This window comes from Stegostoma tigrinum, chromosome 5 (genome assembly GCF_030684315.1).
Source record: "Stegostoma tigrinum isolate sSteTig4 chromosome 5, sSteTig4.hap1, whole genome shotgun sequence".
NCBI classification, from domain to species: domain Eukaryota; kingdom Metazoa; phylum Chordata; class Chondrichthyes; order Orectolobiformes; family Stegostomatidae; genus Stegostoma; species Stegostoma tigrinum.
Window position 1 is genome coordinate 2,460,226 of NC_081358.1, and position 15,687 is coordinate 2,475,912.

Below are 15,687 nucleotides of genomic sequence, written 5' to 3' on the forward strand. Positions count from 1 at the left end.
TTTCGAGCCAAATTGCTGGAATTCTTTAAAGATGTAGAGGGAGTTCTATGAAAAATTCATCAGGTTTTTTTCCTGAAAAGACAGGACTGTATTGTAAAACAAGATTGGGTGAACTGGACCTCTATTCTCTAGAGTTTTGAAGAATAAAAAAATGATCTCATTGAAAACTACAGAATTCTTCAACAGACAGACAGGATAAATTCAAGTAAGATGTTTTTGCTGGCTGGGGAATATACAACTTGGAAGCACAATTTAAAAATAAAGGAGATAGCCTTTAGGTCTGAGGCAAGGAGAACCTTTTTCACTCAAAGTGGTGAATTTTTGGAATTCTCTTTTCCAGAAGCCTTTGGAAACTCAGTTATTCATTTCATTTCAAGGCAATGTTGGTAAACATTTGGTTATCAGTCCTTACATAGCTGTGACATCGTATAAAAGTTACTGATATGTTCTATCAGCCATGGCTGCGTTAAATGGGAGAGCAGGATTGATAGGGACAAGAGTAGGTCGTTCAGCCTATGTAACAGAAAGTGTTGACAAGGAAAAGGCTGTTGATTTGGTGTACATAGACTTCCAAGAAATGTTTGATAAAATGCCACACAACAAACACGTGAAGAAGGTAAGAGGTCATGGAATAAAAGGGACAGGAGCAACACGGATACAAAATTGGCAGAGTGATAGCAAACAGACAGTAATGGTTAGTGGGTGTATTCAGGTTTTATTGAAGTTCCTGAGGAGTCAGTTTTGGGACCCTCCATATTCCTCATATATATAGATGATCTAAATCTTAGTGTGCAAGGAACAAAGTTCGTGAGTGATGCAAAACATGACAGAATTGTAAATTGTGAGAAGGAACGTGTAGAACTTCAAAAGAACGATGACACATTGGTGAAGTGCACACATAAGTGGCTGATAAAGTTTAATGCAGGGAAGCATTTTTGAACAAAGCACATAGAGGGCAGAATCTTATCGGGATTTGAGAGATGTGGGCAATGATGAATCACAGGAGAGAAGGACACTGAGGCCCATCTGAATGTTGGGAGCAATTCACTGTATCTTTTCTGCTTTTCACAAGCACTGCGGAGTGATTCTTTCTAGGCAGCGGTGAGGGGTTAATTGATAGGAATTACTGGCTGTTAAAGCCTTGTTAACAGACTGACTTCTCTCATTAATATTCAATTTCCCAATTTTCCAAACTTGTCAAACAAGCTTGATATTGGGAAAACTCACAAATTGCTCCAAACACCTACCAGGATGAATATAGGGCACTGACATTTCATGACACGCTCTACAGGTACTAGCCACACACACTCCATGCCCATCGCCACTGGCAGCTGTAATATGGTAGCCTCTAAGGACCCTGATGGCATATCTCTGATCCACTTACAGTACAATTGTGCACTTCAAAGCTGCACCTCAGGCTTCCACACCACAAACTGCCGGCTCAAAATGGAGAGGATCTTCAAGAAAATTACACATATCAACACAGACACACCACATCCTCCAGCAACTATCATTGTAATGCTGCAGCAAGAACACTTTACACCCAGACACACACCCAGCTCCAGGATTGGAGCAGGCTGTATTGCCGGGCTTTTCGTTTGCTGTCATAGTGCTTGCACACTCTGAGCTTCCCTGGACACTCACAGTATCCCTGCTTGCCTTGCCGTGACTTTTTTGCACTTTGCCCCCTCAGCCAGAGATTCTGGTCTCATACGACTACTGTTCGGCCTTGCTGTTTAGTGCAGATGTATAGTCAAGAAGTTTGTTGTAGTTGTGAGCGAGCCTCAGTCAATTCAAAAGGCTTGGCCTTTGGTCAGAAGGTCTCAGCATGGAAAGTCAAGGCAGCCTGCGATAGCCCAATCCACAGCCTGCTTTGAACAGGCAGAGTCAGGATCCACTCCACATGAGCGACGAGGAGACAAAAGTCAGGCAGTCCACTACCAGCCTTAACTACCAGCCTTGACTCTTTCTGTCCGTGTGTGGCTGTTTTTCTCTTGGAATGAGACAGAGGTGTATATTACAGCAGGTGAAAGTAGGTGGTCCAGCTATTACTAGGGGTTGGCGCTACTTGGGAGGTGTTCAAAGCAAGTAAGTAAGCAGCACAAAGGACATGCAGGGTTAGTGGCATCAGGGTTGTGCTAAGTGGGTCTGACTGAGTGAAAATGTTGCCTTCAATACTGGAGAGTGGTAGAGCATGGGTGTGGATGTGGTAGCAGAGAATGTAAAACATGTAAGATGCATCTGAAGAGATAGTATAAATGGTGCTCTTCTAAGGCTGTGCAGGATCAAAGAGAGCTGGGCACAAATGTAAATAAATTATTAAATGTGAGAAGACAGGTAGAGAGATCTGTTAATAGAACATACAGTATTCTAGGCTTCACAAGTAGAGACACAAAATACAAATGCAAGATGCTATGATAACTAGTTAAGATACTAGTTGGACATCAGCTTCAGTATTGCGTGCAGCTCTGAGGTCTATGCTAAAGGATGCCAATGCATTGGAGGGAACACAAAAGAGATCTTAAGAATTGTTTATGGATGAGACAGTTCTAGTAAGAGGATGGATTAGAGACTGTCCTTGTAGTGGAGAAAACTGAGGGGAGATTTGATAGAAGGTTTCAAAGTTACATGGAGTCTGGACAGAATGGATACAGAGAAACTATTCCCACTTGTAAACAGATTGATAATCCAACAGCACAGTTTATTAGTGTTCTGAAAGAAAGGGAAGTGCAAAGTGAGAAAAAAAAAACTTTCATGTAGTCAGAAGTTTAGGTATGGAATGAGGTGCCTGGAAATGTGGTGGAGGCAGGTTCAAAGGAGACTCTCAATACAGCATTGGATGATTATTTAAGAGGGAACAATGTGCAGGGTTTCCAAGAAATGGCATGGGGTCTGCACCAAACTAAAATGTTCAGAGTGCCAGTGCAGACATGATGGGCCAAATAGCCTCTACTGTACAGCTACAATTCTACGATTCCATGCTGATATCCACAGATGGTCTCACCCACAAGAATCCATCCTTTCCAACTGTCATAGCTCCTGATGCTTTAGCCACAGACTTGGAAACATGCTCTTTGAAGAGCTGCCAAAGGGGTTTCTCATACCTGGGTACGATGAATCACAGGCCATGTCAGACACAGAATCACAGTGTGCCATCACAGAGTAGAAAGCTCTTTCAGTCACATGTAGGCTTGTAAGAGATTTTTCAGAATACATCCTATATCTGAAAGTACTTAGGCAGACAGACCATAAAATGCTGCCTCTCTGTTAGATGAGAAAGAGTTAACAAGGATGCCTCTATGCATACAAATCTACCTTATGAGGTTTACATATAAGTAGTGCATGTGCTGGGAAAACTGCAGTTGCTGGCAGATGAAATCCATTCCCAGCATCCTACAGCAAAGTAGCCTTCAGGGAACCATGCAGGGCAACTCCAGGCAGATAGAGCTTGTCCAGATTCACTGTGGCCTTTTATAGATAGCGCCAGCACCCGTGGATGCCAGTCCATCTTGGCATATCCCAGAAGGGGCAAAGTCATTTCAGGTATGGCGAGTAGTAGAAATGGGCTACAAGAGGATTACTGAGGCACATTTGGCAAGGTGCAGTGAGAAAACTCGTGAGGCTTCATAGAGAGAAACCTTTCATAAAACTCACCAAAACTGATAATTAGACACTGGTCTGAATCTTACACTTTTTTGGCTACCACAGCAGTGTAGCTTGTACAGTGTAACTTGAAACAAAAGTATTTATATAAATTGTACATTGTTGTTATCACACAATAAACTACATTTTGTTTAAGAACCCAGCATATATGCACCCAATTCCTCAATGTATATACATCTAGCAAAATTGAACTCAATGGGTAATGGGCGAAAACTACACTGGTTGAAGTCATATCCTGGCAGGGAGGAAGATGGCTGTGGTTGTCGAAAGGCAATCATCTCAGATCCAGGATATCTATGCAGGTGTTCCTCAGGGTAGTATCCTAGGCCCAATCATCTTTAGTCGTTTCATAAATGACCCTCCCTCCGTCAGAAGGTCAAATGATTCCACAATGCTCAGCACCATTTGCAACTCCTCAGACACTGTTACGGTTATGTTCAAATGCAACAAGATCTGGACAATATCTAGGCTTGAGCTGAAAAGTGGCAAGTAACATTTGTACCACACAAAAGGCCAGGCTATGGCCATTTCCAATAACAGACAGTCTAACTACTGCTCCTTAACATTCCTGAGTTTACAACTGGCCAGAAACTCAACTGGGCTCACCACATAAACAGTGGCAGGTCAGAAGCTAGGAATAGTGCAAAGAATCACTCATCTTCTGACTCCCCAAAGCTTGTCCACCATCTACAAGGCACAAGTCAGGAGTGTGATTAAATATTCCCCACTTGGGCAAGAAGCTTGACACCATCTAGGGCAAAATAGCCTGCTTGATGGGCACTACATCCACAAGCACCCACTGCCTCCTCCGCTACACATTGCAGTAACAGCAGTGTGTACTATCTACAAGATGCACTGCAGAAATTCACCAAAGATCGTTAGATAGCACCTTCCAAACCCACAACCACTTCCATCTAGAAAGACATGGAACACCACCAAGATCACCTCCAAGCTACTCACCATCTTTACTTGGAAAAATATTGCAGTTCCTTCATGGTCATTGAGTCAAAATCCTGGAATTGCCTACAGCAGTTCAAGAAAGCAGGGCAGCACAGTGGCTCAGTGGTTAGCACTGCAGCCTCACAGCGCCAGGGACCTGGGTTCGATTCCAGCCTCGGGCAACTGTCTGTGTGAAGTTTGCACATTCTCCCCGCGTCTGTGTGGATTTCCTCCGGGTGCTCCGGTTTCCTCCCACAGTCCAAAGATGTGCAGGTTAGGTGGATCGGCCATGCTAAATTGCCTGTAGTGTTCAGGGATGTGTGGGTAATAGGGGGATGGGTCTGGGTGGGATGCTTCAAGGGGCGGTGTGGACTTGTTGGGCCGAAGAGCCTGTTTCCACGCTGTAGGGAATCTAATATAAAGCAGCTCACCACCACCTTCTATAGAGGAACTGGGGATGCTCAATAAATGCTGTCCAGTCAGTGGTGCCCATGAGAGAATTAAAAAAAAGACAAGGGCTTCTCCTCACTTGACTGCCAAGCAATTTTCCACTACCTCACTAGATCAGGCCGTTCTGTGCATCCCTACCAGGAAAAATTATGGTGTCAGTAAATCTGCTAGATGCCATGATAAGCAATGGTGAGGATTCGTCCTATAAGTTTGTTTGTGCTGAAATTCTTCAGTTAAACAGAATCGGAGCACAAGTCTGTGCATGCATTGTTTCTTAAACTGACCATGAAATATCATTTTCTTATTTCTGAGATTAAAGATCACATAAATGATTAAAACTGAGCCCGATCCAATGCTGGTAGCTTTGAGGTAGCTTGCGCAGACCACCAGAAAAGGAGCAGCATCTAGAAAGTATTTTATAACATGCTGAAAAGAATATACACCCTCCCCGCAATCTGGAAAACAGCCAGAGCAAGCAGCTTTTCCAGATGTTAACTAATAAACAGTGTTAAAGAAGAGACAGCCTGTCCATTACCTTTTGGCAAGCATAGTATGTTGTGTGTGCCTGTGCAGTGTGACCTATACAATTCTGTGCAGTTATATCAGAGTTATACAGCTCCATGGAGCTTATCAATCGTTCCAAATCAGTTTGAAAGAAGGTGCACTTTTATTAGCAGATTTGGATGGAAATAGAAATCTCGGCCAACCTAGGCAATTTTTTAAAACAAAATTAAATATTTTTCCCGAATAAAATAAAGGAAATTAGACTTTGTCATATTTATTTTTCTTCCCCTTTGCCTTTCTCAGATGTTCGTAGCTTTAAATCGAATGAACTTTTGAGTGACATGCTCAGAAACTGAAAGGATAAGAAACGCACAGTGCTGTCCACTTAATTTTCTCATTTTATGAGAGTTTAAAGACTTGGACTAGGTAAACATTAAAAGTAATAAAAATAAATGAACAAAGAAACACAAAGCAAAATAATTTGAAAAATCTAATTTATCTGAAATTATTAAACTTGCTGTCAACTGACCAGATTACACTGTGTTTTTAATTATTAGACATTCTTTATCTTCTACATGTTTACTCTCCACAGTTAGAATTGGAAGACACAAACTTCAGCAGAGTGTAAAACACAACAGCTGAAGATACTTAAACAACATTAAATTTTCTTTATTAGAAACAAAGTTTAGTTGGGTAAAGTGTTGCACAAAATTGTTCTCACAAATCAGTGGTGATTACATGGCTGTAATTTCAGTCACTCCCAGACAACAATATAAAAATCTAAGATAATAAAATGTGAGGCTGGATGAACACAGCAGGCCAAGCAGCATCTCAGGAGCACAAAAGCTTTTGTGCTCCTGAGATGCTGCTTGGCCTGCTGTGTTCATCCAGCCTCACATTTTATTATCTTGGAATCTCCAGCATCTGCAGTTCCCATTATCTCGAATATAAAAATCTATTTTTGCCTGTCGTTTTAACAATATAGTGTGGCCTGTGTGGAAATCACTACAACTTATGAGCTATTTTTCACCATGTTATTGTTGGTGCTTGTTCACTTCAGATTTTGGGGACTGGATGTCTATTGAGTTAAATGTGTGCATTTACTCCTGAGTTTCAGCAATGCAACAGTTGACTCACACTAAAACAATGTTAAGCTTTTGTGGCCAAGACCCAGTTCAAAGAATCTGAACAGAAGGAGCATCAGCGTAAAAGTAACAACTGCAGAGTTGGGGAAAGATTTATTTTGCGGATAAGGCTGCATTCCTATCTGCCTGAGGTGTGAGGAAAACTCAGAAGATTACTTTCTGTGATGCAATCAATTAGGGAGTGTATGACAATTACCAGAAATTAATTATAAGGCAATGACATTCGCTTGTGGTGGAGAAAAGTGTATAGGTTGCTTCACACTGATGCTTGTTGTTTATCACAATTCAAATAAATTCGGCCAACACTTACTATCCATGTTGAAAGGTTGTAGTGTGGCAAAAACCCCAGATAAATAAATTATTTCAGAGGAAACAGATGCGTCTTTGATAGTGGACCACTCTTCCATCTCCACTACCCCACAAACAGGTGTGAACTCGTGCACTTGAGGCATTAAACTGTTGTCTGCCTTGGTTCTCTTCTGTTCCTACCATATTTTGTTCTAATTTTAGATTTGTAGTAATGGCAGCGTGCTTTTCTGTACAGAAGCTGAACTGTGCTTTTAATTCTTCCTTGGGAGATGTCTTTTTTAAACTACTTGGTGTATTTTGTTTTATTGGATGAGTGAATCAGGTTCTCAGTGAACTCAGTATCTGCAATTCCACTGGTTCAGGCTCAGCCACAGCACTTCATGAACGAAAACAAAGTTGCTGGACAAGCTCAGCAGGTCCGGCAGCGTCTGTGGAGGAGATAGCTAGCAATACAGCATTAAATGCACATAGCTCTGATTATTCCAAACACTAGAGTTTCTGATGTAGATGCATTTTACACCTGAATGACAAAATATTGGTGGTATGCCAACCCAAAGCGTTAACATATTAGGTTGCGGATCTTTCATCAGATTTTTTAAAAAACTAACGTGTTTCTACATAGATATTGCCTGAGTATTTCCCATGTTTTCTGTTTATATTCCAGATTTCCAGCACCCCAGAATATTTCACTACTGCTCCAAAGCAGTGCCCTGTTTACACACAAGAATCCCCTATCAGTTCACCGTTCTGATTAAAAAGCAACACCAGCTGAAGATTCAAATACATTCAAAGAGCACACAAGTCATGGCCTGGAAAATTAGGTAATGACTTTATAGAGGTGTGCATGAATATAATGAGTTGTCAGAAAGTGGAACAGAAATCTGAACAGGCCAAAGTGAGAAGAAATAAATCAGTTTGCAGGTCTACAGCTGAAGGTCCACAACCATCTTTCCACTTAGTAAAGCATTCTGCGGAAACAGTAGAGGCAACTAGTGCCAATAAAGATGTAACTGAGTGCTACATTTGATGGATGTGGCAGTCCTAGCATCAGGCAATAAACACCAAAAGAACAGCTGATGCTTTCAATCCAGAACAAAAACAAAGCTGCTGGAAAAGCTCAGCAGGTCTGGCAGCATCTATGAAGGAAAAAACAACAGAGTTAATGTTTCCGGTCCAGCGACCCTTCCTCAGAATCAGGCAGATTGTCTCCCAATCTCCAATGACCCACTGCTTGCGAAAGCATTGCGTTACCAAGATTAGTGGGTGGGCATGGCAAATCATGCATATATATTAGCAACAGATAGGTCTTTCTGTTATTTCTACAAATGGGCCAATCAGGCTACTGTTACAAAGTGTTGTGATCCATTTATTATTTTTAACAGACTATATAGAGCCATGTAAATATATCTGGAACTTTTAAATGAAAAATAACTTTGCTAGGAAAAATGCATGGGGTATAATTGCAACAATGTCATAATAGCATGCAATGTTTTGGGCAGCTCGGTGGCTCAGTGCTGACTCACAGCGCCAGAGACCCAGGTTTGATTCCAGCCTCCACACTGTCTGTGTGGAGTTTGCACATTCTCCCATGTCTGAATGGGTTTCCTCCAGGTGCTCCGGTTTCCTCCCACAGTCTAAAGATGTGCAGGTAAAGTGGATTGGTCATGCTACATTGCCCCATAGTGTCTTGGGTGGGAATTGCAGGGATTGGGTCGTGGGTGGGATGCTGTTTGGAGGGGTGGTGTATACACAATGGGACCAAATGGCTCCCTTCTACACTGTTAGGATTCTATGCATGCTGCACTTGCAGGAGCAAATAATTTGGATGGAGTCATTCAGTCTGGAGGAATGTCAGACACAGCCCACATGGCCCAGTATGGGGGTAGAATAAGACAATTTGGTTTTGGAACTGAGCAAGACAGAATTTGACCTTCTTGAAGAACAACAGCTCTCTCTTTCTTTATTTGCAATTTCTCTGAGCCAAGTGTACATGCTGAAAACCTACAGAAAGTTACCTTTACTATGCAGGGACAGTTCCTGAAGAGGAAACTACCCACTATCAGCAAAGGGAATTCAGCCAGCTGCAACTATTCTAAGAATAAAGCCCATTGTGGGCGGCTTGTGCATATCAAGAAATTTCAGACACAGATGCTATTTAGGACAATCCTCAACTTAACCTTTTCTCATGAATTGAGCAAAATACTTTTAAAGTTAACGCTGCAGAGCTTTTCTGTTGTTTTACCTCCGTCTTGTGCGTGTTAATTTCTTGGAATGGTAGATATATGTTTGCCTAGTTCAACTGTCTGTCCTTAAACTTTGCATCATTGTTTCAATAATTTCAGTTTATATATCAGGTTATCAATCAGTTATGTGTTGTTGATTAAAGAAAACTAGCTGACTTGTTCTTAAAACTAAACCTGATACAGTCTGAGATTCATATAATTGGTCGTATCAACATCTTGGTTAAACTTAAAATTTGTTGTAACCTGTGGAGACGTGGGACTAGAACTGGAAATGATGCACCTCTCCAACCTTAATCATAACAGTGCCCTGACCGCTAATCACTCTAACCTGCCTTTTTTCCATGCAAGATAATAAAAGGTGAGGCTGGATGAACACAGCAGGCCAAGCAGCATCTCAGGAGCACAAAAGCTGATGTTTCGGGCCTAGACCCTTCATCAGAGCTCTGATGAAGGGTCTAGGCCCGGAACGTCAGCTTTTGTGCTCCTGAGATGCTGCTTGGCCTGCTGTGTTCATCCAGCCTCACATTTTATTATCTTGGAATTCTCCAGCATCTGCAGTTCCCATTATCTCTGATACTATTTTTTCCATGCAATACTACTGACGTAAGGTGGTTGGGATGCAAAATTATGTCATGCACTTATTTATCAGTTGTCAGCAGCATCACCTGCACCAATACACAAGTATTTTAATTTGAACAGTTTTGCTCTTCCCTTTAACTTTGCTTTGGAAAGAAAATGTCAGTAATAATTGTATGAATGTATAAAGAATAAAATATTCTGAGCAGATTTGAGCCATATGTGATTGTTACATGGAAAAGTATTCAAACCAATTTTACAGAAAATATTTGAAAACCAAGTTTCTATCGAATGCTGTCATAAACAAAATGTATAGTCACAAAGAAGCAACTAGATAAAAGATGGTTGATATACTAATCGTCATTCCCACCAAAGATTAAACAGTAGATACATCTTTAGCCTGTCTGGGTAATGGAAAGATGCTTTGTACCCATTGTGTTGGATGTTCATTGATCCCTATCTGTCTGTGAAGGAGATAAAGAGAGTGAGAGAGAAGGAGATAGAGAGAGATGAAAGCCCTTCAGAACAGAACAGCTTTGAGGTCAGTCAGATTTGTTCATGGGAATTCAGAGTTTTATTTAGTCAGAAGTCACACAACACCAGGTTATAGTCCAAACATTTACTTGAAATCACAATCTTTCAGAGTGCTGCTCCTTTGTCAGGTGAAGTGACAGAGCAGAACACACAGACACAGAATTTATAGGCAGAGAGATCAAGGGCAGAGAGATCAAAAGAACATACAAATGATGTGAGTGGATTGTTGAATAATAAGTCTCTGCAGGTGACCAAAAGTGTTAGACAGTGTGAGTAAAGTGAAACAGTTGAATAATAAGTGAAGAGATGACCTATAATCCAATTAAATGAGGCAGTAAGATAATTACAAAAACTTAAAAATAAGGTGGTGCTGGTGATAAACTAAATGGCTGGATTAACATGATAGGTATGAGCATCACATGCTGAGGGTCTAACCAAAGTAACAGGTAATCCAAAACTGTACATACTAATTAAGGTAGAGAGATCATAACAATTTATCAAGGTAATTGTGTCAAAACAAGACAGAAAGGAAGGTTTTACAGATACAAAACATTGTGGTGGGGTCACATGCAGTGTGACACAAAACCAAGGTGAATATCTTCAAGAATGTGAAATGGGCTATCAGCCTCTGTTTGGTGACTCTGTGTTCTTGTGTATCTCGAAGTCTGCCTTGGAGTACGTTTAGCCGAAGCACGGAAGCTGAATGTCATTAACCACTGAAGGCCTCTCTGATTGGGAGGGAACATCCCTGCCTGGCGATTGTTGCACGGTATCCATTTCTTTGTTGTCATAGCATCTGCATGGTCTCGCCAATATACTATGCGTCAGGACATCCTTGCCTGCAGCATATGAGATAAACAACATTTTCCAAGTCACATGAGTATCTGCAGTGCACATGGTGGGTGGTGTTCCCATGTGTGAGGGTAGTGTCCATGTCGATGATCTGACATGTCTTGCAGAGGTTGCCATGACAGGGTTGTGTGGTGTTGTGGTCGATATTGTCCTGGAGGCTGGGTAGTTTGCTGCAAACAATGGTCTGTTTAAGGTTTGGCAGTTGTTTGAAGATGAGAAGTGGAAAGATTGAAAAATATTTGCAAATGGCACAAATGTTCAGTTCTTTGTACCTCTGAATGACAGGAAATGTGTCAACTTCCATAAAAGTGAAGATGTTTAGACTACTTCTCCAGACTCTGAGTCACATACTATTGATTCAGAAAGAGAATCTACAGCAGAGCTGGATTTTAATCAGTGACACCATGCTGTTGAACACTTAAATCAGATATCTGCATGCAATTTTTTGAAGTTCAATGTAAAAAGGAACAACTTTTATGCCATACCAATTATAAGATAGCACGTTATTCTATAGCTGACGTTTCCACTGGACGATATCACAACTCAAACACACATTTCGAAGGAATGATCCTGATCTTCCAGTTGCTTGCCATTTCAATAAATTGCCTTGCTCCCATGCTAACATTTTGTCTTTGGCCTGCTCCAAGCTGGAGGAACAACATCTCATTCCTTGCTGATGGACATTACAGCTTCTAAGGCGCAAGTTCCACAACTTCAGAATATGGTCTCTGTACTCCGTTTTTCTGACATCTCCACCCTCTCCTGGCCTTATTTCTGTCACATTGGCTTTGCTGTCAGCAGATGGAATACATTTTCTCCTTTTCACACCTGACATTACTTCACATATCTATCGCTACTTCACCATCATCATCACTACCTTTGTCCTTTCCTCTGGGTACTCTTAGGCAGAGCATGTGGAGGCAGATTCTATTTCTTTTGACAGCATAAAACTACTATCTTCCAGCTCCTTTCAGTTCTGAAGAACAGTCGAACTGGGCTTGAAACTTTAAATTCTCTTTTTTCTCTCAACAGATGCTGCCTGACCTGCTGAGCTTCTCCAGCACTTTGTTTTTATTTAGCTTTAAGCACTTGCACTATTTTGGTTTCTATTTATAATGTACAGGTTGAACAAAATATATAAGAAAGCTGTTAAAATAGACACAAGCCTCTGCTTTGGGGGAAATAGTGTGGGCAGCACTCCTTTGGTTCTAGGATATACAATTACTCTTTGGATGGAGTAAGGAATGTGTATTGGATTCAAAGAATCAATCATGATGTGATCAATCTTTGCATTTTCCAACAATTGGATCAGGTATCCAGAAGCGGTGTAAAACACAGAAATTTACTTGTACACAAATATTTTTAGATGCAGTAAGGAAAACATCTTTTTATCTTGCATTTACTAGTTAAATTGCAACTGTTAAATACAGTTCTAATTTGTTAAAAACTTACAAGCCCGCTCTTCATAAAGACTAACATAAGTTCCTTCAATCTCCCAAAAAGTAAGATGGAAATTTGGCTACAGACACTATAGACAATGTATTGCTTCTGATAGTATTTTTTCAGATTCAGGCAATTGATCATAATGGATCATGTTTCCCTGCATAAATAAATACAATTCAGTGGGTCAACATATGGTGGGAAGTCAAGATTGAACAGCTTCCAAAAACTGATTAAGAGCTATTATGTTCAAAACGAGAACCACTACTAAACAATAATGGGAGACACTTGATCTAAGATGATATAGATTACCCAACCAACAAAAAGGCATAAAGACATTGTGCTGTGACTTTTTCAGGCAAAAAAAAACTAAAAACCGAAAGAACTGCGATGCTATAAATCAAAGTTGCTGGAAAAACAAAAGCAAAGTTGCTGGAAAAGCTCAACAGGCCAGGCAGCATCTGTGAAAGGAAAAAACAGAGTTAACGTTTCAGGTCCAGTGACCCTTCAAAAGAGGAAGGGTTACCAGGCCCAAAACTTTAACTCTGTTTTTTTCCTTCACAGATGCTGTCTGGCCTGCTGAGTTTTTCCAGCAACTTTATTTTCATTCAAAAAAGAGATAAAATTTGATTAGAAATGAAGGCTAACAAGCCACCTACAAATATGGAAATTAAATGTTCTTGGCAGAAAAATAGAATCAGTATGAACGTTTTGGGATTCTGACAGTTAACATCTGAAACAAGTTGAAGAGGCGAAAAAATGATTTTGTTGTAATAGTTCTTCTCAGGCTGATCAGTTATTTCATCTCTTCAGCTTGGAATATCTATTGGATTAGAAAAGCAATAATGGCATTGTTACCTCATGCAAAAAAGTCTCACATATGCATGGTACCTTGTGCAAAACAATGCACATTTTGAAGAAAGATAATAAAATGTGAGGCTGGATGAACACAGCAGGTCAAGCAGTATCTCAGGAGCACAAAAGCTGACGTTTCGGGCCTAGACCCTTCATCAGAGAGGGGGATGGGGAGAGGGAACTGGAATAAATAGGGAGAGAGGGGGAGGCGGACCGAAGATGGAGAGTAAAGAAGATAGGTGGAGAGAGTGTAGGTGGGGAGGTAGGGAGGGGATAGGTCAGTCCAGGGAAGACGGACAGGTCAAGGAGGTGGGATGAGGTTAGTAGGTAGCTGGGGTTGCGGCTTGGGGTGGGAGGAAGGGATGGGTGAGAGGAAGAACCGGTTAGGGAGGCAGAGACAGGTTGGACTGGTTTTGGGATGCAGTGGGTGGGGGGGAAGAGCTGGGCTGGTTGTGTGACGCAGTGGGGGGAGGGGACGAATTAGGCTGGTTTAGGGATGCAGTAGGGGAAGGGGAGATTTTGAAACTGGTGAAGTCCACATTGATACCATATGGCTGCAGGGTTCCCAGGCGGAATATGAGTTGCTGTTCCTGCAACCTTCGGGTGGCATCATTGTGGCAGTGCAGGAGGCCCATGATGGACATGTCATCTAGAGAATGGGAGGGGGAGTGGAAATGGTTTGCGACTGGGAGGTGCAGTTGTTTGTTGCGAACTGAGCGGAGGTGTTCTGCAAAGCGGTCCCCAAGCCTCCGCTTGGTTTCCCCAATGTAGAGGAAGCCACACCGGGTACAGTGGATGCAGTATACCACATTGGCAGATGTGCAGGTGAACCTCTGCTTAATGTGGAATGTCATCTTGGGGCCTGGGATAGGGGTGAGGGAGGAGGTGTGGGGACAAGTGTAGCATTTCCTGCGGTTGCAGGGGAAGGTGCCAGGTGTGGTGGGGTTGGAGGGCAGTGTGGAGCGAACAAGGGAGTCACGGAGAGAGTGGTCTCTCCGGAAAGCAGACAGGGGAGGGGATGGAAAAATGTCTTTGGGTGGTGGGGTCAGATTTTAAATGGCGGAAGGGTATACTGCATCCACTGTACCCGGTGTGGCTTCCTCTACATTGGGGAAACCAAGCGGAGGCTTGGGGACCGCTTTGCAGAACACCTCCGCTCAGTTCGCAATAAACAACTGCACCTCCCAGTCGCAAACCATTTCCACTCCCCCTCCCATTCTCTAGATGACATGTCCATCATGGGCCTCCTGCACTGCCACAATGATGCCACCCGAAGGTTGCAGGGACAGCAACTCATATTCCGCCTGAGAACCCTGCAGCCCAATGGTATCAATGTGGATTTCACCAGTTTCAAAATCTCCCCTTCCCCTACTGCATCCCTAAACCAGCCCAGTTCGTCCCCTCCCCCCACTGCACCACACAACCAGCCCAGCTCTTCCCCTCCACCCACTGCATCCCAAAACCAGTCCAACCTGTCTCTGCCTCCCTAACCGGTTCTTCCTCTCACCCATCCCTTCCTCCCACCCCAAGCCGCACCCCCAGCTACCTACTAACCTCATCCCACCTCCTTGACCTGTCCGTCTTCCCTGGACTGACCTATCCCCTCCCTACCTCCCCACCTATACTCTCTCCACCTATCTTCTTTACTCTCCATCTTCGGTCCGCCTCCCCCTCTCTCCCTATTTATTCCAGTTCCCTCCCCCCATCCCCCTCTCTGATGAAGGGTCTAAGCCCAAAACGTCAGCTTTTGTGCTCCTGAGATGCTGCTTGGCCTGCTGTGTTCGTCCAGCCTCACATTTTATTATCTTGGAATCTCCAGCATCTGCAGTTCCCAAATTCTCTGACACATTTTGAAGAAGTTGTGCTTTCATCAAGGTCTTTTACATTTGATAATCTGGCAGGTATTAGACAACAAATCGGTGTATGAATTTACTATAATACTGCCTTGCCAGTGTTCTGCCTCACACTTAATAGGTACATACGTTAATTATCTGAACCCAATCTCTAGGAAGATGTGGGAAGAGGCTAGATCAAGAAATTCACAAAGAGTGCAATAGCTCTTCTTCAAAAAAAGGAGTGTGCGTTCATGCCCAAGCTTTTGGGTCATCACCACAACTGTTGCTGAAGGCCTCACCCTTGAGTAGAAAATCTATATCCATGGACTGTAATGGTTTTTT

At 42.3% G+C, this 15,687-nt stretch overlaps 1 protein-coding gene across 9 annotated transcripts in view; it reads right to left on the reverse strand.

Moving 5' to 3' along the window:
• Positions 1-15,687, reverse strand: part of bbs9 (Bardet-Biedl syndrome 9) — a 519,061-nt gene that overhangs the window by 158,775 nt on the left and 344,599 nt on the right. The window lies entirely within an intron of this gene.